The sequence below is a fragment of the Triticum aestivum genome, chromosome 7D, assembly GCF_018294505.1.
Source record: "Triticum aestivum cultivar Chinese Spring chromosome 7D, IWGSC CS RefSeq v2.1, whole genome shotgun sequence".
NCBI classification, from domain to species: Eukaryota; Viridiplantae; Streptophyta; class Magnoliopsida; order Poales; family Poaceae; genus Triticum; species Triticum aestivum.
Genome location: NC_057814.1, coordinates 625,362,944 through 625,390,092, shown reverse-complemented (window position 1 = coordinate 625,390,092; position 27,149 = coordinate 625,362,944). Strand labels below are relative to the sequence as shown.

The following is a 27,149-nucleotide window of genomic DNA, read 5'->3' as shown; positions in this document are numbered from 1 at the left end:
GTCATTAAATTTTACCTTGTTACCTGTAATTTAAGTTTGTGGCCTTGTATAAGGGAATGGAGGGAGTATGTACAATAACATATCAATAACATTAGATCCATTATTGCATGTACTTTCACATCATATAGATTTGTTATGGTAAATATTCATGTTCTTTTCTATAAACTTACTCAAACTTTATGAAGTTTGACTTCAGTCAACTCTAATATGCGGACGAGATGTTGATGCCCACCAAACACTGGGCTTGGCGGTTCTGCTCCTCTCGGAGCCGTGCGGCTCTCTCAGCCGCTGTCGCCCGTAGCCTCGCCAACCGCTTCGACTCCTCCAGCGCCACGCGGAACGCCTTCGCATCTTTGCAGTGACAACGGCGGGCGTCCGTCTCCGCAGACATGTACGAGCGGCGGATGACGGTGCAGAGGACCTCGTCATCGTCGCTGGCTAGGGGAAGTGGTTGTGGCGCGGATCTACTCGATCCTCCCTCCGAGCCGCGGCTGGTAGCCGCCTCCATGGCCCGCTTGTTTGCAAGGCGATAAAAACTGAGGAAAAACCGAAAAGCGAAAAAAAACATCTAAAAACCTAAGTACATACAAGAAAAAAAAGAAAAAAAAATTCCGAGGGAGCAACTAGAGCATGACACGTGGCGGTGGCTGAGAGTGCAGCCCCCCCTCGCCCCCGCCCCCAAGTGACCTTTGCAGGGCTTCCGATAGAGTACTCATGTTAGAATAAATCTGAGGCATACCGTCGATCATCCGAGGACAGAGCAATCACATGAGCACGACACCGAGATTTGTTAACGAGGTTCACCGATATGGCTACATCCCGGGGCTTGACTACGGGCGCTCCTCCCCGTGACACCGTCACAATACTGCACACCGGCCACCCGGGCGCCAGCACACGCCGCCGGCTCCCCCTTGCGTGCCTGTGCTATTATTTTGGCATAGGTTACATCGTGTGTCTAGCCCCGCTATATATGAAAGGCCTAGGATACAAGTGTCCTACTTGGACACGACTCCATATCCTATCTAAACACAATACTACTCATAGTCCAACTGTAACCTATCTTGTACACAATATTCGACACAACTCTAACAACTCATACGTTAGTTGATCTCATTAATGTCACCACAAGTGTATTATTTGCAGGGAATCCTAGCCATCTTGTTTAGTGTGGCCTAGAGGCTTTTTTACTTTGTCTAGTCCGGTAAAATTTGCAGCTATAAAACTAGATTGAACTATAGAAATTTTGGTTGTTAAAAACTCCATTAGTATGTAATATATGTCGGCAAGACTTGATAGTTTCAAAAACCTGGTATGACCATTGGTCATTTAGTCAGTGTAATGTTTCAGTTTCTGTCCCAAGGATTATAATTAACCTTAAATACATTGGGTCATAGGAGTCCCTGATGCTGATGGGCATGTTGCACTTGATAGACAACAGAGGTGAATTGCACGTTGCCGGCCGTGCATGAACTTGTACAGAGGTGAAGTGCACTTTGCCAGCCCTGCATGAACTCGTACTAAGCCCCGATTTGAATTAATGAATCCATCAACCGGCCAGGATTTGAAGATACAATGTTGCTGACTGGTAGTTTAGGTCATCTCCAACGTGGTGCCCTAAGACAAACATTGTATTTGTCCGTGAACATTCAAAGCATGAGCAGAACAGACGGATTTCATGCAAACTGGATGATTTTTATTTAAAACAGATGATTTTCATGCGTCTTTACTGTGTTAAAAAATTGAATATATCATCAACTTTGCTATCTGCTGACAAGAAACGGAGAGACCAAAGCCATTTCTTTGTCGCTTCGACCATACCACGTCTTGGAAACATCGCCACACATTCCTTTACTAGCTCAAAATCACAGTATAATCATATGCACTGACTAACCCCAGTTGGTGAAGCTGGGCACCTATCGTACATCCCCGCCTTATCGTCCTCCATTCCATTTCCATGCCGTATACTACCAGCTCCGTCGGTGTTTGAGCTGTATTTGGGAAAAAACGCTCTCGCGGCCGCGTCGTCCCCGCGGGCGACCAGCCGCGTCCCCAACACCTCGCCCCCGAGCTCTCCCCCTTCCCTCCCTCCTTGCCGCCGTCGCTGCCGTCCGGCGCTGGGCCTGGCCCGGGTGGCGCTGGCGGCGGCGGCCCCTGGCCTTTCCCCTCTCGGGTCGCACTGACGCGGGGCGGTGCGGCGCCGCGAGGTGCTCCTAGGCGGCGACGGTCCGGCGCGGCGGCGGGGCTCTCCGGCGTGGTGGCGGGTGATCTACTGGACGGCGGCGAGGCGGCGCGATCTGGCGGCGCCCGCTCGGCCCAGATCTGGGCCCTCCGGGCCCCATCTGGGCCTAGGCGGGCTGGCGGCGGGGAGGGTCGTTGGCGTGGCTTCCGGGAGGCTGGGAAGCGATGATGGGCGGGTGGTGGCTGGCGGCGCTGGTGCCGCCCTGCTGCAGCGTGGCCGGCGGGGCTTTACGGGCCCAATTTAGGTCTGGCCGGGCCAGGGGTGGCCTGGTATGCCCTGCTGCTGCGTCCGGACGGCGACCGCGACGGTGCCAGAGACTCGGGCCTCTCACACGACAGCGGTGGAGGTAGTTCCCTCCCACGTGGCTCCGGTGTTGCTGCTTCCGCCGCCTTGTGCGTCTCTCTCCATCCTCTTGGTCTCGTGGTGGTGATCTCAGTGAGGCGGCGTGGGTGGCGTCAAGTCCGCGGTGGCGCATTGGTGGGCGGAGAGGTGACTGGTTGGCACCGGCCTGGTTGGCCGGTGGGGTTGGAATTCGGGAGAAATCCCTTGCCGGCTTTTCCGGCTCCGATGCGGTGACACCTGCGGGTGCCACCATTCCTTCCTGGAGGGTGTCGGAGGTATCCATCCCCCACTCCCTTCCGCGTGCCGGGGGAAACCCTAGGACACGTCCGGGCAGCAGCGTCGTTGGCGTACGCATCCCTTTTTGGAGGTGCTGCTTGGTACGCGGCGGATCGGAGCCTGTGGTGGGTCGAGTCCGGAGGGCGCAGCGGTGGCGGGTCATCTGCGCTTTGTCGAGCTGCCGTTGTTGGCATTTCTTTCTTCTTTGTTCTTTCTTTTCATTTAGGCTTGTTGTGCTTCTCGCCCGAGCATTGCTATGTGATCGATGTTGGTGCTTTGTAATACAAAGCGGGGGAAATCCTTTTTGGTATACTACCAGCTCCGTCGAGAGATTCAGAGATTGACTGGTTAGAAAGAGAAGTGCCCCTCCTTTTTGTTGAAGCGGAATGACCCGGCCTCAGGACCCGCCGCCGCCGGCTTTGACCGCGGCTCAGCCGCCGCCGGCGCTGGAGCCTCAGGGGGGGCCGGTCCCTTCGTCGCTGCCGCTGGCGCTGGAGACTCAGGGGGGCCGGTTCCTCTGTCGCCGCCGCCGGCGCTGGAGACTCCGGGGGGGGGGGGGGGCGGTTCCTTCGTCGCCGCCGACGGCCCTCGTGAACATGGTTTCGCCACCGCCGGCGCGGGCAGTTCGGAGGGCGCCGGCCGGATCGGAGGACGTTGTGGCGATCCAGGCTGATCCTCTCCGATGGAGGATCCATTTCAGCGACAGCAACGTTTATGGATCAGGTAGAGATGGGTTCCTCTACTATCATGCGGCATCTAGATGGACGACAATTCGAGATCGAGATCATGACATTCTCGCGGGACGCTACCTGGCTGTGGACGAACGGATCCAAGCAGGTGCGTGTTTTGCTATTGATGATTTTCAAATTGTTGTTCGCGAGTGTGTGCAGGTGAGTTCGCTTGTGGAGGAATCGATTGATTTGGTCGATCTCGCGTCGGACTCCGAGAGTGCAGCACCTAAGCCAATCATCGGAGGACGATTTTGGGTGCTGGCGGATGATACTGATGTCGACGAAGACGGGGAGGGCGGATGCCTTTTGTCCAACGAGACTGAGCCCAATGCGATGATACGGGTTCCGTCTACGGATTTACAGGTCAAGAAAGTCCCCAAGGGCAAACCGGAGGGACACGGTAAATCTCCGTCGATGAAGATCAAGCCCTGGAAAGGACCTATTCCCAAGGTATTTTTGCCGCCTCATACTTTGTCAGATTATTTTTCGGATGGTTGGACGAGAGTTTCGCGGAAGAAAAAGAAGCATTGTGTGGGGGCTTTCAAGCAGCAGCTGGGACGGATGGCTGCGTGCTGCACGAGCGCTCGATCGGCGCCGGAGGTGACCGCTGCTGCGTCGCAGCCGGTCACGGCGATCCAGATCAGAGACGCTCGTAAGATACGTTTGAATTTTTTGTTGGGCCAAGGTAAGCCGCATGTTACTGGGCCGGGGGGTTCGAGTGGGCCGAGCTCCGCTGGGTATGAGGCCCAGCCAGAGTCGCGTCCTACTACTCCGACCGAGAGGGGCACATGCACGCTACGTCCGTCCTCGCTTTCCCCATCGTTGCGCAGGACTAGGGTTTTGGTGCGTAGGGCGCCAAATCGCCGTGTGGTAGGGCCGGGCCGTGCTCGTCGTATTCTTCCTCTCGGCGCGATGGCTGCCCCTGGTGGAGCGCCGCCCCCGGGCAAACGGCCGCCTGCCCCTGCAGGTGCGCCTCCCCCGGGCATGAGACCGCCGGCTCCGAGCGGGTCAGCCCGGGTTGTTGCACCGCCGCAGCCGGGCCAAGGAGGAGGCCGAGGTGTGGCGTCGGCACCTGCGTCTGGCGCTGGACGGGGCGGAGCGGCGCCCCCCAAGGTCCTGGCGGGTCGCGGGGCTGGGGGAGTTGGGGTGCCGCCTGCCGGGAAGCCGCCGGTGCCCGTCTTGTCGGTGGGTGGGCGAGGCGGGCCGGCGTCCGGTCCCCGTCCCATGGCCGTCATTGGGGCTATGGCGCTTGCTGCAGGCCGGGGGGCTCCACCGAAGGCGCCAGCGTCGTCGGTTCCGCTGCCTAGGCCGGCCCCTCCACCACATGTCGTTGCTCGCCCATCTCCACCGACGCAGAACGGGGGTGGCTCTGTGGCTGTGCCCCGGGGTCAATGGGGGGATGACGGCTACGATGTTTATGGGACTGGACAACACCGCGGTTCATCGTCAACGGGTGGAGGTCGAGGTTATGCTTGGCAAAGCGATGGTACCGCTGAGAGGCCGTTCTTGGGTCCGTCCAGTGGCTTTGTTGAGGGGCAGTCGGGACCGGACAACCGGCAGCGTGGTGGTTACCGTGGCCATCGGGGGGGTCGGGGAGGCCGAGGGGGCCGGTACCGCCCTTGTCAACCACCCCCTCCTGTTGTTGTCGAGCACGGAGCAGTCAGCGGGGCTGCCAAGGAACCGGTTCTGACCGGGCACGCTATGGAGGTGGTAACGGCTCTTGCTACTGTCCAGGTCCCTGAGAACGAGGTTATGACTGATGTGTCTGCGGAACCATTGGATAGGGCTGAGTCAGATAGGGCGTCCAAATGGGCGCGTAAGAAGGAGAAGATGTTGTGCTATCGTTGTGGCAACAAGGGCCACTTCATTGCGGAGTGTGTGGCTCGGCTATGCGACACCTGCGGCAAACCGGCACATGATTCCGGGGACTGCCCGATTCTGCGTGAGCAGGCTCCGTCACTTATGATGTATGGTGTTTACTGTGCTGAGCTCACATTTTTTGAGTCTCCGTATGAGCGAGAGGTCACTGATGAGTCACCAAACATAACTACGGGGATTGTTAAGGTCGCCAGAGGGGAGGTCTCTGAGACACAGATCGTGCAGAGGCTTCGGGCGCTTGTCCCTGGGGACTTCCAGTGGGACCTTGTCAGCCTCGATGATAAGATGTTCAGAGTTGAGTTTCCCTCAGTTGAGGATCTGCAGAGGTTGCTGAGTTTTGGGATGTGTAATGTTCCGGGGACTGATGGCATACTTGAGTTCCACGAATGGAAGCTGGTGGAGCCTCAGGGTGCGCCGCTTACTCAGGCGTGGTTGCGTTTTTCCGGGGCCCCATCCAAGCCTTTGCAGGACGCTCGAGTTGTGGCTAGCTTGGGTATTTTGATTGGGAAGCCTGAGCGAGTGGATATGGCGTTCACCAGAGCTCATGGGATTGCTCGGGTTTTGGTTAGTATTCTGAATGTTGAGTATGTGCCGGAGGTGGTTAAGTGGGCTTACCAAGGCAGGATCTATGATTTGATTATTGAGTTTGAGGATGAGAGCCTTTTGGTTGCGGCGACTCACGGGTCCGATGTGGATATGCACGAGGGTGACGGTAGCGCAGGTGCGAGGGAGCCGCCGGTCGAAGGGTCCGGACGACAGATGTCCAAGGGACCGGGGCCCGATACTGCGATGACCGAGAAGGGAGAGGAGCCACCCTCCTCGCTGCCTGTGACATCACTGAGATTTGGGTCTTTTGAGCCCGCTTCTGCACCCCCGAGGCTCTGGAGTGATTGGGTCGAGTCTGGCGAGGCTTTTGAGCTTGCGTTACCTGCTTTGGGGTTTGAGGATACGGTCTGTTCTCTGCCTGTGGTTTCTGTGGTGGCGTCGATCTCGGGTAACGGAGAGGTAGAGGTGAGTCGGCAGGGGACTACTCTCTCTCCTGCTCAGCGTGATGTTCATTCTCAGGACGTGACGCGAGTGGTCGTCGATGGGCTGTCGGGAGGGACCCCGGGGCAGGCGGCCTCCGGTGGTTCTTTTCCGGCTGAGGTAGGGGACTCGGGGCAGGAGGCTCCCGTGACCCTCTATGCGTTGGGAGGGGATCTGCGGCAGGTGGCCACAGATACATCCCCTCCCGTCGCTTGCTCCTCTATGCTGGGGGTGTCGGTGCCTATGGGGGGGGCTCGGGGTAGGTGGCCTCGGGGCCTCCTTCTCCTAAGGCGCCTATGGGGGGGGGCTCGGGGCAGGTGGTTCCCGTGACCCTCTCTGCGTTGGGAGGGGATCTGAGGCAGGTGGCCACAGATGCATCCCTTCCCGTTGCTTGCTCCTCTATGATGGGGGCGTCGGCGCCTATGGGGGAGGGCTCGGGGCAGGTGGCCTCGGGGCCTCCGTCGACTAAGGCGCCTATGGGGGGGGGGGGCTCGGGGCAGGTGGCCTCGGGGTCTCCTTCTCCTCAGGTCCATATGCTGGCGACTTCTGCGGTCTTGGGGGGGAGGGTCAGGGCAGGCGGCCCTGGCCATCCCGTCCCCCTGTGTGCCTCCAGTGCAGCCCCATGGGGAGAGCCAGTCCGTCCTGACGGACCGGCCTGTCGGGTGGAGTGGGGCAGGCGGCCTTACTCCTACCACGATCTCTCGGGAGGAGGTGATTGCGTTCGGTGGGATTCCGGATCCGATGTCTGCGGGACTACGGGTGAGTGCCCGTCTCCAGACATTACCGGCAGTGGACGACATTCAGCAGCGATGTGCCATGAGGGTGGCTAAGCTTCAGGATGCTGCAATGTCTACTGGTATGTCCGTCAACATATCTAACTCTTTATTGCATTTTTCTAATGAGGAGATTATAAATAATGCAAACCAATTGGGAGTTTCTCTCGGGGCTACAGATAGTGAGATATCCAATTCGGTGAATGATTTGTTAGATTTGGAGGCGGAACGTGTCTTAGAAACTATTCGTAATCTTGCAGCAGTTAAACCTATGAATGACAATGAAATCGATGCATTAGGGGTTAGCGTGCTCAGCAATATGTGTGAGGATTTAGCTCCATCCACTCTTGAGACAGAGGACGATGATATGCCTATTGAGAGTGCAGAAGTTTGTGCCGCTGAGCCCGGTTATGAGGATCGGGAGTCAGGATCTAGCAAACCTAAGCGTAAGTGGAAGCGGAAAATTTACCCCGATTCTGCAGTTCGTAGGAGTGCTAGGACTCGGACCACTAAAAAATTTCATGATGAGTGATGAAAGGTATTTTTTGGAATAGCAGAGGTCTGAAAGACTTGGCTAAAAGAAGGTTTCTTGCTGAGGCATCACTGGAGCATCGTTTAGATTTTATTGCTCTATCGGAAACTGGTAGAGATAACTTTGCGCCCCAGTTCCTTTCTTCTCTTGCGGGTGGTGTTGATTTTGATTGGCATTCTCTCCCTCCGCGAGGAAGATCGGGTGGTATTTTGCTGGGTGTGAGATGCGATTCGCTTGAAGTCCGGAGCGTAGTCATGGGTGACTTCGCGGTTAAGTTTCGAGTCAGGTCTAAGGTTGATGGATTCAACTGGGCGTTGGTGGCGGTTTATGGTGCCGCACAGCCCGAGCTTAAACCGGATTTTTTAGCGGACCTTGTTCGGATTTGTGGGTCCGAGCAGCTTCCCATCTTAGTTGGGGGAGATTTCAACATCATTAGGAGGAGAGAGGAGAAGAATAATGATAACTTTGACGGCAGATGGTCGTTTATGTTCAATACTATTATTGAAAGCCTGGATCTGAGGGAGATACAGCTTTCTGGTAGAAAGTTCACCTGGGCTAACTCTATGCCTAACCCGACGTACGAAAAGCTTGATCGTGTTCTTGCGAGTGTGGAATGGGAACAGAAGTTCCCGCTTGTGACGGTTCAAGCTCTTTCCCGGGGTTTTTCCGATCATACACCCCTGTTCGTTGACTCAGGGGAGCCGAACCATGTGGGAAATAAAAACACCTTCTCTTTTGAGATGGCCTGGTTCGAACGCGAAGGATTCCTAGACCTGATCGCTCGGGAATGGGCGAAGGGTGTAGGTGGTAGGACCGCGGTCGAGCGTTCGCAAAATAAGATTAGGAGTTTGAGAAGCTTCTTACGGGGTTGGGCTAAGCACCTTAGTGGGGTATATAAGATTGAGAAGGACAGGCTTCTCTCTCTTATTCAGAATCTGGACGTCAAGGCCGAATCCACGATTTTGATGCCTGCTGAGCTCCAGGTTAAAACTGAAGCAGAGAAGAGGTTGAGAGAACTTCTCCGTGAAGAAGAATTGAAGTGGGCTTTGCGGGCTAAGGTTCGCAAAGTGGTCCAAGGGGATGCAAATACTCAATTCTTTCATCTGATTGCTAATGGTAAGCACAGAAAAAAGAGAATATTTCAGCTTGAACAAGATGAGGGCACTATTTTAGGACAGGATAACCTAAAATCATATATAACCGAATATTATAGGCAGCTATTTGGACCTCCGGAGGATAGTTGTGTCTCTCTCGATGAGTCCAGAACTGAGGATGTGCCTCAACTCTCGGTTGCTGACAACGATATTCTGGTTGCCCCGTTTTTGGAGAAGGAGGTGTTTGATGCTATAGCACAGTTGAAAAATAATAAGGCTCCCGGACCGGATGGATTTCCGGTTGAGTTCTACAAAAAGTGCTGGCATATTATTAAGGGGGATTTGCTACCTATGTTTCATGATCTGTTCTCGGGACAGCTTCAATTATTTCACTTGAATTTTGGAACTATCACACTGCTTCCTAAGAAGATGGATGCTGTGAGAATTGAGCAGTTCAGGCCGATCTGCCTACTCAATGTTAGTTTTAAAATATTCACCAAGGTCGGGACTAATAGGCTCACACAGATTGCGCATTCTGTGGTGCAGCACTCCCAAACTGCCTTCATGCCGGACAGGAACATTCTTGAAGGGGTGGTTGTCCTTCATGAAACGCTCCATGAAATCCACTCCAAGAAGTTAGATGGTGTCATTTTTAAGGTGGATTTCGAAAAAGCGTATGATAAGGTTAAATGGCCATTTCTCCAGCAGGCACTGCGTATGAAAGGCTTTGACGAAGCCTGGCGACGCCAGGTTGAATCATTTACGCAAAAAGGGAGTGTGGGAATTAAAGTGAATGACAATATTGGTCATTACTTCCAGACACATAAAGGCCTTAGACAAGGAGATCCGATGTCCCCTATCTTGTTTAACATTGTGGTTGATATGTTAGCCATCTTGATAGGAAGGGCTAAGGAGAATGGTCAAGTGGGTGGCTTGGTACCTCATCTGGTTGATGGAGGTGTATCCATCCTTCAGTACGCTGATGATACAATCATCTTTATGGAGCATGACCTGGCCAAGGCGAGAAATATGAAGTTGGTGTTATGCCTCTTCGAACAATTGACCGGGTTAAAAATTAACTTTCATAAGAGCGAGCTGTTCTGCTTTGGTAGAGCCAAAGACGAACAGGAGGATTATAGGCAATTGTTCGGGTGCGATTTGGGGGAATTACCTTTCTCTTACCTAGGTATTCCAATCCACCATAGAAAGCTGACGAATAGAGAATGGAAGTGCATCGAAGATCGGTTTGAGAAGAAACTGAGTTGTTGGAAGGGCAAGCTCATGTCATATGGAGGCCGATTAATTCTGATTAATTCGGTGCTCACAAGTATGCCTATGTTTCTCTTATCGTTCTTTCAAGTCCCAGTAGGTGTTAGGAAAAGGCTGGACTTCTATCGATCGCGTTTCTTCTGGCAGGGTGATGATCTAAAAAGAAAATACAGACTTGCAAAATGGGATATCATCTGTAGACCGAAAGACCAAGGGGGCCTTGGTATTGAGAATCTTGAAGTTAAGAACAGATGTCTCCTTAGCAAGTGGCTGTGGAAGCTTTCTTTTGAGACTGATGCCATGTGGGCACAAATCCTCCGCAGCAAGTACCTACAAACTAAGTCCCTGTCCCAGGTCACAGTCAGGCCAACTGACTCGCCTTTCTGGAAAGGCCTGATGAAAGTTAAACAATCTTTGTTTAATAGGACAAAGGTTGTCATTGGCAATGGTGTTAGTACACGCTTCTGGGAGGATACTTGGCTCGGAGAGACACCCTTGGCCATTCAATATCCGTCTTTGTATCGCATTGTTCAACGACGTGAGGTTTTCGTTGCTACGGTGTTTCAATCCATCCCCCTTAATATTCAGTTTAGACGGTCGTTAGTGGGCAATCGCTGGGAAGAGTGGCTCCGTCTAGTTCGGAGACTAATGGATGTCCATCTTTCTCAACAACCCGATGAATTACGCTGGAAACTGACTAGGTCTGGAGTATTCACGATTAAATCAATGTATATTGATGTAATTAACTCGAGCTCCATTCCTACCTCCAAACATGTTTGGGCTGTCAAAGTTCCTTTGAAGATAAAAGTGTTTATGTGGTTTGTCCATAAACAGGTTATTTTAACCAAGGATAACTTGATTAAGCGTAATTGGACAGGACCTACGAGGTGTAGCTTCTGTGATCGGGACGAGACAATCAAGCATCTCTTTTTTGATTGCCCGTTTGCCCGAGTACTTTGGCGGACAGTTCACATTGCGTTTAATATTACTCCACCGAATTCTGTCACTACGTTATTTGGGACATGGCTCACTGGGATTGAGCCTGAATTAGCGAGACATATTCGTGTTGGAGTTTGTGCTTTGTTGTGGACTATCTGGACTTGCAGAAATGATTTGGTTTTTAACAGAACATCACGTATTCACTTTTTGCAGGTTATTTTCCGAGCCACGGCTGTGATCCGTTCGTGGTCGCTACTCACTCCGATGGAGGCCAGGGAGCTTTTGGTTACTGGATCTATCCGCTGGGAGATGGTAGCTCGGGATATCTTCAACCGGTTTGGATGGCGGTCATGTAATAGGATAGGCAATTAGTTTACCTATCTTTTTGTTTAGCCAGCCGGTTGTGGCATCTTACCTTGGCTAGTCTGTGTGTCCAGCCTCTGTAGCTCTGTGTGAGCTGGCTTTTTATTTCTTTTCAGTCGGAGACTTTGGAACCTTGTTGGAACCTTTTATTTCTTTAATAAAATGGCCGTATGCATCAATCTGATGCAGAGGCCGGGGAAATCCCCCTTTTCGAAAAAAAAAAAACCAGCTCCGTCGATGCTAGTGCAACCACGATCTTCATCGCCGTCTTCATCGCTGTGGTCTTCTTCGCCGCTCTGTTGCGGCACTTGTGCGGTGCTCGCTCGACGGAGGTGAAGGAGTATGAGCACACATTGATTTCATCCGGCTGTTCGCCGGGGGTGCGTGCCTACAACTGCAGGGCACGCCAGCCGGCGGCGGCGACCATGGAAGTGCGTGTGGGGCCGTTTGTTTGGGCATTCCGCAGAGCCGATGCGTGGCGCGGGTCGTCTTTCTCAGTGTGCCGGTCTGATAATGTTGTGGTGGACGACAATTTTGTATAATATATGACGTTGTTGCTTAGGCTTCAGGGTCATTTGCTTCTAAGAATGTTATGTATTCCCTCTTTTTTTTCTTTTCAAAAGTGTTATGTACTCCGTTCGTCTCAAGGAGTATGTGGCGCGACGTCCTTGTTTTTCGTGTTTAACCTTATTTGACCAGTAATGCATGTGTTAAAAATTAATGTGGTCGAATTCAAATTCAATGGTATAACTTGCATGACATATAATCCGTGTCAAATTGATGATCAAACGATAGATCTAAAAATGCGTGTGTGTCCGCTAAATATGGAAAGAGGGTGTAGCTAGAGATCGCGTGCCCACTTCCTGAGCGTCGTGCGCGTCCAGTACAAGCCAAACCTGTGAAAACTAGGTTTAACCGTATGCTTCTAGCAGGGACGGATCCGTGTTAATATAGGCATCAGGTATACAAGGTTGTTATGCGTGGATTGACCTCCAAGTCATATCTCAACGACATAACCAATTACATGTTTATCTATAGGACTAAACTAACTTATCTCTAACGGCTTATACAATACCGCATGTTACATATTTCAACACTCCTCCTCAATCACAACTATCCAAGTTGAGATTGCTTCTAAAGGATGCTAACTGCTGCGCTGACAGTGGTTTAGTAAAACCATCTGCAACTTGATCACCAGTAGGTATAAACCTGATGTTCAACTGTTTGTTGGCTACTCTTTCACGAACAAAGTGATAATCAATCTCTATATGTTTGGTTCTGGCATGAAAAATGGGGTTAGCAGACAAGTATGTTGCACCAAGATTATCACACCAGAGAGATGCTGCCTGTGGGTGTGGAACACCCAATTCTGTCAACATATTTTGCACCCATATAACTTCAGCAGTGGCATTTGCTAGTGCTTTATATTCAGCTTCTATGCTTGACCTGGACACAGTTGGCTGTTTGCGAGCACTCCAAGAGACTAGATTGCTGCCCAAAAATACTGCAAAACCACCTGTTGATCTCCTGTCATCAGGACACCCTGCCCAGTCTGCATCTGAGAAGGCACTCACTAGCATAGAGTCTGACTTACCAAGCTTAAGCCCATGGCCCTTCGTTGCTTGGAGATACCTGAGTATTCTTTTCACAGCTGTAAAGTGTACACTGGTAGGAGCATGCAAGAATTGACAGACTTTATTTACTGAATATGCGATATCTGGTCTAGTCAATGTTAAGTACTGTAGAGCTCCTACAATGCTTCTGTACTTCGTAGAGTCTGCTGGCTCAAGTACCTTTCCATCATGAAGGGACAATTTCTCTGACATGGACAATGGTGTGGGTGATGGCTTACACCCCTGCAAACCTAGTCTCTGGAGTATATCCTGCACATATTTCTCTTGTGATAGCACAATACCATTTTGTACATGTTTTACCTCAATGCCAAGGAAGTAGTGAAGACCACCTAAATCCTTGAGAGCAAAATCCATACGCAAGTCCTTAAGGAGAGCTTCAACTGCTTGGGAAGATGAGCTTGTGACAATTATATCATCAACATAAATGAGCATATAAATAGTGACCCCATGGCGACGATAAAGAACAGAGAGGTGTCCCCCTTCGAAGGCACAAAACCAAGTGACTGCAATTTTGAGGACAACCTATAATACCAGGCTCGCGGTGCTTGTTTTAGACCATACAGGGCTTTGTCAAGTTTGCAAACATGTTGTGGAAAGCGTGGGTGCTCATATCCAGGAGGTTGCCGCATGAACACTTCCTCTTCCAGAACACCGTGCAAGAACGCGTTCTTAACATCTAGCTGCCGCATGCACCAATTTCTAGATACTGCAACTGAAAGAATTATTCTGATAGTGGCAGCTTTGACTACAGGACTAAAGGTGTCCTCGTAATCAATACCATACCTCTGTTTAAACCCTTTTGCCACCAAACGAGCTTTGTACCTGTCAATGGTGCCGTCAGACTTTCTTTTTACCTTGTAGACCCACTTACAGTCAATAACATTTCTGCCCCGGGCAGGGGGCACCAATCGCCATGTTTTCCACCTAGACGCACCAAGGGCCTCGCCCAGAGTTTGTGGTTCACCTGTAGCACATAAAGAACCCCAGCGAACACAGCCATCTTTGTAAACTTTTGGTTGAGTAATACCGCTTTTAGACCTGGTATGATGTGGTTCGGGCGGAGGTGGAGCTGGCCGTGAGATTTGCTGTTGAAGGTGATTTTGTTCCGGTGAAGCATCTGATCCATCAGCCGCAGAAGATCCGCCCTGATCCGCATGCAGCGAGCCAGGCGACAGCGACCGCGCGTCCTCCCCAGAGCTGCCATCTGGTGCGTCCTGGGAGGCTGCATGCACGGGCAGAGAGGAGGGCGCACTACCTCCCATGTGACGTGCCCCACTCGCCTCAGGTGGTGAAGCAAGCCGACCGGACCTGCCTGACGCCGGCTCCGATCCTGAAGAAGATGCGCCTGGTGCAGCTGCAGCGCGCGATCCTGAGGGCGGGCTGCCACCAGAATCAGCGTCGGGATCAGCGCCCGGATCCTCTGTGCCACCATCTGTCTGCTGCATAAAATCAAAGGAATTTTCGCCAATTTCTTCTCCAATTTCCTGCACACTTGCAACAGGGTTATGAGACATAGACATATGATCATGATCTACTCCTCCTCCTGGTAAATGACCTGGCATAGGCAGGAGGTGAGATGGAAGGAGAATCAATTCTTTTCGGAGTTGGACACCGGCGTTGGGGTGTAATGCAGCAAACGGAAAGACATGTTCATCAAAAACAACATCTCGGGAAATATAAACACGTCCAGAGGTGACATCAAGGCACTTATATCCCTTGTGGAGATTGCTGTAGCCTAAGAAAACACATTGTTTGGAGCGGAATTCTAGCTTATGTTTGTTGAAGGGACGAAGGTTTGGCCATACCGCGCAACCAAAGATGCGAAGGAAGTTGTAGTTTGGTTTAATACCAAAAAGACGCTCTAGCGGAGTTTTATTATGGATGACTCGACTAGGAACACGGTTTATAAGATAGACCGCGGTAAGGAAGGCTTCATCCCAGAACTTTAACGGCATAGAGGCATGAGCAAGAAGTGACAAGCCAACTTCGACAATATGTCGATGCTTGCGTTCGGCGGATCCGTTCTGTTGGTGTGCATGAGGGCAGGAGACATGATGAGAGATGCCAATGCGTTCAAAAAAGGAATTTAGCTTTTGATACTCGCCCTCCCCCCCCCAATCCGTTTGCATGGCTAGAATTTTTCTGTCAAACAAACGTTCAACAAGTTGTTGAAAAAGATGAAACTTCTCAAAGACATCAGATTTATTCTTGAGCAAATAGATCCAACTAAATTTACTGAAATCATCAATGAAGCTTACATAGTATTTTTGCCTACCAACAGAGGCTGGACCGGGACCCCATACATCGGAAAACACAAGTTCTAAAGGAACTTTGGACTCACTAGTTGATCGAGGGTAGGGAAGTTGATGGCTTTTAGCCATTTGACAAGCATCACAAACTAAGTGACGATCCCTTTTATTTGAAACAGGAAGATGAAAATCACGCAGAATTCTTTGAACGTCTAGTAAAGACGGATGCCCTAGGCGCCTATGCCACCGAGATGTGGATGGTGCGGTAACGCTTAGTGCTTGACGTGGAGGAACATCTTGCCGACCGGAAACAGGAAACAGCCCACCTCTACTCTTGCCTTGGAAGATTGTTCTTCGGTTGACCCGATCCTTAACAAAGAAAATCTCAGGGTAAATCTCAAGGAAAGCATGATTATCTTTGATAAGTTTATAACCAGAAAGGAGACTTTGATCAGAATTAGGAGCATGAATAATATCTTTGAGTTCTAAGGATCCATGAGGAGTGTAAAGAGTAGAATGACCAATATGCGCTATGTCCATACCTTGACCACTTGTCGTGTGGATTTGTTCGGTGCCTGTATAGCGATCACGAACAGCAAGCTTTTCAAGCTCGCCTGTCACATGATCTGTTGCTCCCGTGTCCAAGTACCAGTTTGAGTCCACCCCATAGGACTGCACAGCATTGGCCGAGCGATTTCCACCTCCACTGCCACCAGCGGGGTTGCGAACATTGTTGTTGTAGTTACGATCATAGCGCTTTTTGCAGCGCCACGCACCGTGCCCCATCTCCTTGCAGATTTGGCACTTCTCCTGCACACGGTCACCGCAATCACCGCGGTCACCTCCTCCTTGCCGTGGCGCCCCGCCTGAGCCACCGTTGTCGGAGTAGCGCCCCCCGGTGTAGTTGTTGTGGAAGCCACGGGGACCGCTGCCACCGCCACCGTTACCGCCAGGGCGGCTGGAGTTGCCACGGCCGCCACCGCGGGAGACATGGTTGGCGGAGTGGTTGGACGGGAAGGCGGCATGCTGCGCTGCTATACGGGACTCAGCAGCAAGCAGCAGCGAAAAAAGCTCACCAAGACCGATCGGCTGATCGGCAGCAGTGCGGGTGGAGAGCGCCGAGACAAACCCATTGTAGTCGGGCTCATGAAGGAGACCTTGCAGGATGTGGGAAACCACATCATCCTCGTCCAGGGGCTTGCCAGCGGCAGCCAGCTCATCGGCGATGCTCACCATCTTGGTGTAGTAGGCCGCCGCGGTCATGTCCCCCTTGCGCGTATGCTCGATGGCGGATCGGAGCTGGATCACCCTGGCCCTCGACTGCGAGGCGAAGCTCTGCAGCAGGGCTTTCCAGATTCCGGTGGCAGTTGTGAAGGAGCTAACCTGCAGCAACACTTCGCGAGACAGCGATGAGATCAGAAAAGTAAGGACTTGCTGATCCTGCGTGACCCAGACAGCATGCGCCGGGTTCGGCGTTTCCGTGACCTCTTTCTTCCTGGAGACATCCTTCTCCGAGAGGATCACGACCGGCGGCTCCTTGATCGAGCCATCTAAGTAGCCCATCATGCCCGCCGCTTTCACATGCGGCAGAACCTGCGCCTTCCACACCAGGAAGTTCTCCCTCGTCAGCTTTTCAGAGATGGTGTGACCGAGAGAGGCAAGGGAGGGCGCAGCCATGGCGACGGACGAAGAGCTCGACATAGCTAGATGAGAAAGGAAGAGTTGGCTCTGTATACCATGTGAAAACTAGGTTTAACCGTATGCTTCTAGCAGGGACGGATCCGTGTTAATATAGGCATCAGGTATACAAGGTTGTTATGCGTGGATTGACCTCCAAGTCATATCTCAACGACATAACCAATTACATGTTTATCTATAGGACTAAACTAACTTATCCCTAACGGTTTATACAATACCGCATGTTACATATTTCAACAAAACCACACTGCGTTCGTGCTGAGCTCCCAAAATAGAAAATCAGCTCTTGTCTCTTTACAATATTTCCTAAACTTCAACTCAATGTTTTTGGCGATACTAGTAAGTGTGCACGTGCATGCAACGCACGTCTCAATCAAACAATGTCAAATTCATGCGGGTATAAAATTTTGAATTCATAATATAGGATGACCATTCTCTATAGAAAAAAAGGAGACATACAAACCCATCAATTATCTTTTGATTATGCCAAGCAGGCCACAAAGAAACCATAACTGTATAGAAAATGTCACAAATCAATGGCAATCAACTGGCTGAACTTCTCCACAGAGAATATTAAGGGCATAGCCTATTTAGTCTATTATATAGTAAAAATGGAATCAAATACTCTATGGAGATGTCAGATTTTTTATTTTCTTGGGTGCAAATCAAAGGAACATATAAACATTGTCCAAGCAGACATGGTGTCACGCAAAGTTGGAACAACGATACACAAAAAATACCAATCTTGCATAACTAAATTAGTTCTCTTCTTGGATTCGGGCTGCTTGTTATCTTCAGAATTTGAAGGTTCGACGGCTGTGGTAGTCACCCATGGGAGTCGTAGCGAGAAGAGTCGCATTTTGGGAGTCATAGCGAGAAGAGTCGGATTTTTTTGACCCATTCTCAGTTTATTTCTTCTCATGGAGTGGAACTACAATTCAGACAAACAATATCTATTGTTTGTATAGCTGCAGAACATCTACTCCCTCCGTTCATAAATATAAGTCCTTTTAGAGATTCCACTATAAAGACTACATTCGGATGTATATGGACATCTTTAGAGTGTAGGTTCACTCATTTTGCTCCTTATGTAGTCTATAGTGAAATCTCTAGAAAGACTTATATTTATGAACGGAGGGGGTAGAAGCTAAACATGAGTTAAACATGTCGCCATGCTTCAACATTTTAGCAGTGCAGAAAGGCTACTATTCTAGAATGGGAAACTGTACAATATAAGGAAATTGGGTACATGCAGAGAAGGGCTATGATAATTATTGTTTTGCAGAGCTAACCAGGACTACGAAAAGAATCTGCACAAAATTTAGGATGACCAAAATCACTCAAAGACCTTCCTAACTAAGATGAATATACACTCAGGACAAGATATCATACTAAATTAACACTGGATACACAAGTTTAATGGCTAAAATGATGGAAATGCGTAACTTCCTGGCGCTTTTAGTTATTCATGTGCAAATCCAACAGTGAGCATGACCTGATGAAAGACGAAAAGATTCAAAGTATCAGTTGATATAAAATGTGCTGAATAAATATATTGATTCACCTTTAAAAAGAGAGACGTCGCTAAGATCTGTAGAAAGATCTTACCAGTACTTGGAGAGGAGTCAATTGCACCAGCAGTTGCGTAAGAGATGATGCACTGATCTCTTCAGAAACTTTCTTGCTTATTCGCATTTCTTGAGTTCAGCATAAAACACATCAAGATTTAACAATGTTGGTCGGTTGTAGCTAATTTTCCATGTGACATTTTACCGAAATGTTGAAGCTCAGCAATGTTGTTTCATGGTTCGGTAGGTCAGTGTAAAATAATTATGTGGCCGTCAAGTCTCATTACCAGGTCATTTACAATCTCAACCATGAAACCTTGCTTTCTCCAGTTCACAAAAGTTTCTAATTTACTACTTTTTACTCAAAGATTTGTTGACTATGGATCTCTCTCAATCTTATGGCTGAGATTAACATAATTGCAGAAAGCAACATCAACTCAAATTTTAGTCTGCATTGGAAACCACCAAACAATTTCTAGCATGATTTTTGAAGACAAGAGGGGGTATATGACTTCCATTTGCCTAGGAACAATGCACGTAAACCTATACAAAGAGCACACATATATACATCTGAACCTGGTAATCTCTAACTACTCATAACTTGAAACCATCGGCAGAGTATACAAGGTAGAATTCCCATAGACGGATGAACTTCTCATCAAAGCCAGTTTCAAAACTTGACTGCAAGTAAAAGGAAGTGATAAGAAATTAATACTAACTGAGCAACCAAGTGGAACACATACGTATTATAATCGTCACAGCTGTATTCTTCCTGTAGTGAGTGTCAAGTGATACTCTTTGTTGGCCATGAGTTAAACATGACAAGTGATACTTACTCTTAGCCCCACCTGCACCTGCTTCGTGTTGTTGCTCGTCCGTTGTGGCCGTGCAGCCGCTGCCACTGTGCGCTACACATGTGTTGCTGTCCGCCGATGTGTCACTGCTCCCCGCCGTCGTCGCCTCCCTGGCCGACCCCACAAGCAACAACCATTCATATCCTCTGCACCTTGTTAATTATCCGCCGGTGTTCTCTAGGTACTGCCTGCTGCATCCTCCTCAGTTAGTCGATTGCTGACCTGCTGCTAGTTTCTTGGTCGATACAATGTGCTATCTCTTTGCTGTTTGCTAGTAAAACAATCGTCAGTACTCTGAATTTGTGTGCGTCGAATTTGGACCAAAACTGCTGAATTCATAGCGTAGGCCTTCTGAATTCAGCTTTGTTGTTACTTGCTCAGAATGAATCGTTGCTGTTGGGTGGTAAATCTACCCGTACTTTCTTGTCAATTCACGTGCCATTGTAGACATATTATAGGACTCTGAATTTCTAGATTCGATACCCCGAATTCCTGCGACAAAGGGACAGATTTGGAGCAAACTTTCGAATTCACTGCATAAGCCTTTATTTATTTTTGCTGAATTAGAGCCGTAGCCTCAGCGTGCATATGGAAATGCTGCAGCATGCTCAACCAAGTGTGTTAGTTACTGAGTCATTGGGCTGACTTTATACAAAAATATGTTGCAAGTGCATGGAAAATGTGGCATTTGCCATTCCCGAATACTACCTGTTTGCTAAGTCCCTTCCGTCACATGTATGGTGCAATCTCTTTGCTGAACAACATGCCTATGCTTGTGCCTTCGCATGTGTTATTTTACTTGAAAGTTTCAAAGGACGAGTAAAAGAATATGGAGTTGATCCAACCATTATAGATAGGCTTGTGCTACCAACGGATACTGATGTGGATGCTGTCGTCAATAGTAGTGATTCTGAGGTGTTCAGGCGGCGCAGCAAAGATCAGCCAAAGCCAAATAGCGTCAGATAACACGGAAGCATATATAACGGGTTCGGCTCCTCTGCAGTCACGTTATTACTGCACGGGTACTGTACCAACTCACATTAGCCGTCCATTTAAATCTGACGACTCTCACTACCCCCACTTGATTCTGTTAATAAATGGAAACAAACAGCTAATTATGTGGTACAAAATATCCTACGGCTGCAGGATTGCCGCCAAACAGAACCACGAAGATACTCACATTGGCGCCAAACAAAACACACCCTGATAATCGCCATGGCGCTAAACAACAACCTCTTTGCGTTTGTCCCGCTCATCTTCCTCGTTCCTCCTTTTGCCCTATCTTTCTTCTGATCGTCCTCCATGTTCAGAGCGCAACCAAGGCAAGCTAAGGAGCCGAACCCTGGCGCAGATCAACTCCCTTTTGCCCTATCTTTCTTCTGATCGTCCTTCGTGTTCAGAGCACAACCAAGGCAAGATAAGGGGCCGAACCCTGGCGCAGATCAACTCCCTTTTGCCCTATCTTTCTTCTGATCATCCTCCATGTTCAGAGCGAAACCAAGGCAAGCTGATCCGTAGGCGATGAATATTATCTCCCTTTTGCCTTCCTTCTTCTAGCAACAAAAAAGAAGACAATTAATCTCAAGGTATGTGACATATGCTCTAATTGTATTCATATTCTCAAGGCACACAATTTGTAGATTGAGTTTGCTATGGTACTATTTTCTTAAATGGAGGATGATAAGGGCAAGATGCAAAACTTATTTTCTGCACCTTTTAGATTATGTTAGAGTGAAAAAATAATTTTAATAGAAGTGATCTCTATTGTTTTGGACAAGCTCAAGATAAAATGCATGAATATATTCAAATATTTACTTGTAAGATAGATGATTTGCTCATCAAGTACCTGGGATTTCCAAAACATTACAGGAGATTAATGCAGATGATCTCCCTTTTGTTGTCCTTCTCCTAGCAACAAAAAAGAAGAGAAAGTCTAATGGAGAATATGACTAGCTCTAATGAGGATGCTAACAGGTACCGACAGTTTTGTTAAATTCTCAGGTCATATCACCTTATGATTGTAGTGTAAACATACAAACAAATAATTTATGTGTAATTTTTATAGGAAAAATGTGGTTCCTAGTTGGATGCCTCAGATTGGTATGAAATTCAATTCCACAAAAGAGGCTTGGAACTTTTGGACATGTTATGGAGGTCATATTGGTTTTGATGTAAGGATAAATTATGAAAACAAGAGCAAACTCGATGGAGTAATCACTTCAGCCAGATATGTTTGTTCCAATGAGGGCTACAGAAGAAAAGACAAAAGGGATAATAGTACAAAGCGTCCTCGTGCAGAAACAAGGACCGGCTGCAATGTTCGAATGGGAATTACTATAGACCGAGAAGCAGGAAATTATGAGGTGCATGAGTTAGTTGTTGAACACAACCATGTCTTGCAATTACCTGGGACAAGCCACTTGATGCCATCACAGAGGAAGATTTCGGCCTTGCAAGCATTTGAAATTGAAACATCAGATGATTCAGGAATTGTACCCAGAAAAGCCCATGAGCTAGCAAGTCGACAAGTTGGTGGTCCACTGAACCTTGGCTACACATGTCGTGATCGCAAGAACCACTTGTGAACCAAGCGACAAAGGGACCTGATGTATGGTGAAGCTGGAAGTATGCTCAAGTATTTTAGAGATAAAAAGAATGAGAATCCTGCATTTGAATATGACCTGCAACTAGATTGCGATGAAAATATAGCAAATATCTTCTGGTCTGATGCAAGGATGATAATTGACTATGCTCATTTCGGTGATGTTGTTACCTTCGATACAACATTTGGGACAAACAAAGAGTACATACCCTTTGGTGTGTTTGTTGGCTTCAACCATTTCAGAGAAATGGTCATTTTTGGTGCTGCACTTTTATATGATGAGACATTTGAATCATTCAACATTTGAATCATTCAAATGGTTGTTCAACACGTTCCTATCAGTGCATAACAAAAAACAACCAAGGACAATCTTTACTGATCAAGATGTAGCAATGGGTAATGCAATTCAGGCAGTATTTACCGAAGCATGGCATGGGTTGTGCACTTTTCACATAATGGAAAATGCCATCAGGCACTTACCTCATAAGAAAAAAGACGAGGATGGACCAAATGTACTTGCTGATTTCAGTGCTTGCATGTACAAGTATGAGGAAGAGGAAGCCTTTGAAGACGCTTTCAATTCCATAAGAAGCAATGTGGAAACACAAACTTGGTTGGACAGCATCTACAAAGTAAAAGAGAAATGGGCAAGATGTTACATGAGGAATGCTTACACTATAGGCATGAGAAGCACACAATTAAGTGAGAGCTTGAACAGTGACTTGAAAGACCATCTAAAGTCTGCTCTTGACATCCTTCAGTTTTTCAAGCACGTAGAGAGGGTTGTGCAAGGAAAAAGAGATAATGCGGTAAATGAGGAATATGAGTCTAGGAAAAAATTACCTAGAGTCAGAATGAGGACTCCTATGGTAATACAAGCGAGCAAAGTTTACACACCATGCATATTTGAAGATTTTCAGAATGAATATGAAAGATCCATCTCAGCATACATCAAGCCATCGGTACAACACAATGTTTATACTGTTGCGATTGCAAGTCTTGACCCAGAATTTTCATATGAAGAAGAATGCAAAGTTCTAGTAGACTATGGAGAGCAAAAGGTTCTATGCAATTGTGGGCAATTTGAAAGAGTTGGTATATTGTGTAGTCATGCTTTGAAAGCCCTTGATGTCATGAATATTAAATATCTTCCAGGCCACTATATTTTGAAGCGATGGACTCGAGAAGCACGAAGTGGAACTATTCAAAACAGTCATGGAAACATTGTTTTGGAAGACCCTAGATCGGAAGATAGGCAACAGTTGAAGTTTTTCATGCACGATTTCCATGGCATAGCTTCCCAAGCAGTTGCATCAAAAGAGTGCATCAAACTAGTAGATGATGCTTTGAGGATTCTTAGGAAGCAAGTTGAAGAAAAAGCTCCTACTACTACATGCACAACTGAAGATATATCTAAAGAACCAGAGGATTGTCTACAGGCTGCTTGCCTAAAGAAAAAAGAAATTCCGAAGAAGAATTCGAGACGAAAGAAATCATGGCTTGACAACCAGCACCCCAATAAAAAGAAGAAGGAGACAAATAAAGTTGTACCAAAAAATCAAACTCATCCGGTAAATCTCTTCCACCTATCTAACCAGAGTACTTGCTAAAAAGACTAACATTTGCTCGGTTTTCTTTTCATAGAGAAGAGAGAATGACATTCCACTAGCACAATACCAATCACCTATAGAGCAAATGGCTGGAACAAGTGCAAATGGGTTGCAAGAGTATGGGTACTATGCTCGTTTATCGACGGTATTCCACTTATCATGTCTAAAATTCCTTGAATTCAGTGTTAAGCAATATGATTTCTTGTGTAATCAGTTATGTCTCCCTTTAATTTCAGAGTGAAGCCGGTGATCTTTGGGACTTACAAAACTATCATGGGATATGACAATAGGTTGATGCATGTGTGTTGTGCTGTCTTGTTAGATTGATAGATGATGCAGAAGGAATAATTGAATCAGCACACATAAGGCGCAATCTGTTGACAGTTGATTGCTCGTCATTTCCAATCAGTTTAATTTCAGTTAACTCTTGGTTTATGAAGACATGCACAATCAGTTTAATTTCAGATAGCTGCAACACTGATCTGTTGAGTGCTCATCTCTTGGTTTATGAAGTATGTTTTTTTATCTCCATATAGGTGTGCAATCAGATATAACATGGACTGCTAGTAGCCTAGTACGACTAGTTGATCATCAGCATGGGCACTACTCCAGCTAGTGATCTGAATAGTTTGACAGAGACACAAGTGACCACAAAGTAACTGAAATTAAACTCAGTACACATGCATGTACCACTACTGGCTACTGACTAACCATATGGCCGTGAAGAATTAAGGGATTATCAAACAATCACATGCTCTCCCTTGCTCTGCTTTCACTCTTCTAACATCAAGAAAGCTGCAGTACAAGACGAACAAACAATGAAGAAAGGAAGAAATCGGTTCTAAGTAACAGGCTAGCAGCAAGAAATTCACCTGCTGCGCGACGACCATTGGGTTCTGCTATTGGGGCTTGTCGCTTGGCCGGGCAGGAGGGCTGCGAGGTCCAGCTGCCGCGCCGCTGCCACTGTTTTTCCAGTGGATTTGACCGGATTTGGCCGGAGACGCGCCGCTGCCGTCAGACGCCTCCTGCGGCCGAAGAATCTTGGGGCGCCCATCGTGGAGGGCGTTGCAGCGCGGCGGGCCGGCGGCCCAGGCATATGAGAATCGCCGTCCTCTGGCTGCTACCCTCCTATGGCGTAGACGACGCCTCCTATGGCTGCTACCCTCCTCCGCTTCCAGGTCGCTCGGGCTACTCTGGGAATCGCCGTCCTCGTATTCCTTATCGAGCCCGCCGGTATGAGCCTCCAGCTTGCCGTCGTCGTCGGGCTCGTTGAGCTCGCCGTTGTGCAGCAGCAGCGTCTCAGGTGGATTCGCGCGGCACCTTCATCCCCCGACCATTCATTGCAGCAGCCAGTAGAAGCCATGGGGGCACGCGGATGGATAAGAAGCAGCGCAAAGAGGTGAGCCTACGAAGGGAGGGCATCGCCGGAGCAGTACAAGCTGACCGGATTTGGCCGGAGCAGCGCTTGCGGTGGGGAAAAACAGTGACCAGTCCTCTCTAGAGGAAGGAGATAAGACAGAGAGGGGAACAGTGTGGCATGTGGGTCTTTTTTTTATGAGTGGCCGGTGCGAGGCTTGTCACACAGCGATTGAGCCAGTTGAGTCGTATATCTCTCGCACACAGTTTACATTGGCCTCGATGGGCTTATATCGAGGGAGTACACAGAGGGAGAGAGAGAGAGTACAACGGCGATGGATCAACTCTCACAGCTTCAAGCACATGGAAACCGCCGAAGCTTACAAGTACACTGCGCTCTCCTTCACATTATTCAAAATGTTGAAAAGGAGATTCTGTGGCTATCGGATCAGTGAAGCTGGCCTTGAGAAGTCACTGCATCTCGTTCTTGATGGGCTCCTCTCCGAGAATGGCAATTATGTTCGTGCTTTTCGAGTTATCGAGGAGGAGTTGTCATTCCTGTATGATTTCTTCTATACCAGGATGGAATCAGCCACTGTGAGTTTTGTCTTGTCAGGAATTCCTATATCTATAGTTATTGTTTGGAACAGCATTTCCGGAGCATTTAGCACGCACTACCATCATAGCAATTTCGAACACAGACTCAATGGAAACGATGTTAGTCGTTCAGTTACCATTGTTCTGCTTGTCAATTTAGTTTTGGTGTACATTACGAGCATATTTATTACTCCTCATAGAGTGACAGTAGTTGAGGCACTCTCCCGGCACATTAGGGAGGAAATTAGCAGGCCACAAAGAAAAAGTGTACATGAGAGTCCTGCAACAGAAGGTACCTGGGAAACAAAGCTCGGGCAGTACTCTATGTTACACCACTTCGACTATTATCCATGGAATGCACTGTCTTGTCTGTCACTAGGCTTGATCGACTATTATCCGCGTCCTCTCTCAGTTCAAAAAGAACAACGGCAAGCTAGAAAATGGACAGTCAGCACTTGTTACAAATCAACTGAGAAGCCAATTTTCATGGGCCTTCACCTTGCCAACACATATCCACATGATCCTTGTATGGCATATCGCCACAACCATCTTCAGGAACGAGGTGCCACTGGAGGGCAATGACGACCTCCTTGTTGCTGTGAATCTTTCGGATTACTGTGCCTACCTGGTAGCTTTTATTCCGGACATGCTGCCTGGTCATGGCTACGATACACGGCGCATCTTTGACGCTGTGGTCGTGGAGGCTCGACAGCACCTTGCCGGATGTGAAACTCTGAGCGGTAGATGTGAGAAGCTGATGACGGACTTGCACGATGATGATGGCGCAATCATAGATATGGGAGCCAAGCTTGGGAGAGAACTTAGAGATACGGTTCCAGAGGATGCACAGCGTTGGAAGGTGTTGGCTGACTTTTGGGCGGAGTTCATACTCTTCCTGGCGCCATCGGACAATGCGGAGATCCACGCGGAGAAGCTGGCCGCAGGCTAGCAGTTCATAACACATCTCTGGGCGCTTCTCACTCATGCCGGTATTCTGGAGCAGCCCTCTTCCTCCTCTGGGGTTGACGTCCCTCCGGAAGGGTTCAATGGTACCACTTCAGAGGATTTCGAGGTTTGAGCTACGTTGTGAAGCTAATGCTATCTTCTTTTGCTCGAGTAAGTGATTCACTGTTTATGTTATGTTTGTTCGTCCCGTTTGAAGCGTGGTACTTTGGAGGTGTTAGTGTGTTCGTCCTGCTTAATAATAATTCGGTTATGCTATCTTCTACCACAAGTCGGTCTGTAATAGCTAGCACTGTAGACTCTTCTTCATTTCAGTTTGTAATATCTTCCAAGAATTGAAACTGCTGGGTTCTTTCGCCATCCTTGTTCTGTTTATTTCATACTGCATGTCATATGTTTGCGGAGTGCGCTATCTGTGTAAAAGCAATGCAGAGTTGCTTGTTGTGGGAAGTGGGAAGAGATATTTGGTATGCATGAATGCATCAGTGCACAGGCGAAACAGAGTCCGTCAATGCTTGACGATGAGCAGTGATTGGCATACTGTATCCTCTACTCC

General features: G+C 48.5%; 1 long non-coding RNA gene across 5 annotated transcripts; it reads right to left on the bottom strand.

The window, feature by feature from the left end:
- Positions 1-20,437: 20,437 nt before the first annotated feature.
- On the bottom strand, positions 20,438-25,282 carry LOC123169186 (uncharacterized). Of its 5 annotated transcripts, XR_006484674.1 has the most exons (5): positions 24,550-25,282; positions 24,389-24,472; positions 21,872-22,692; positions 21,312-21,373; positions 20,438-21,018 (listed from the first exon to the last, which is right to left on the bottom strand). It is a non-coding gene; the product is annotated as an uncharacterized lncRNA (long non-coding RNA). The 5 variants fall into 5 exon arrangements; XR_006484676.1 differs by having other exon boundaries at positions 21,312-22,692; XR_006484678.1 differs by having other exon boundaries at positions 20,438-21,015; positions 21,312-22,692.
- Positions 25,283-27,149: the final 1,867 nt, after the last annotated feature.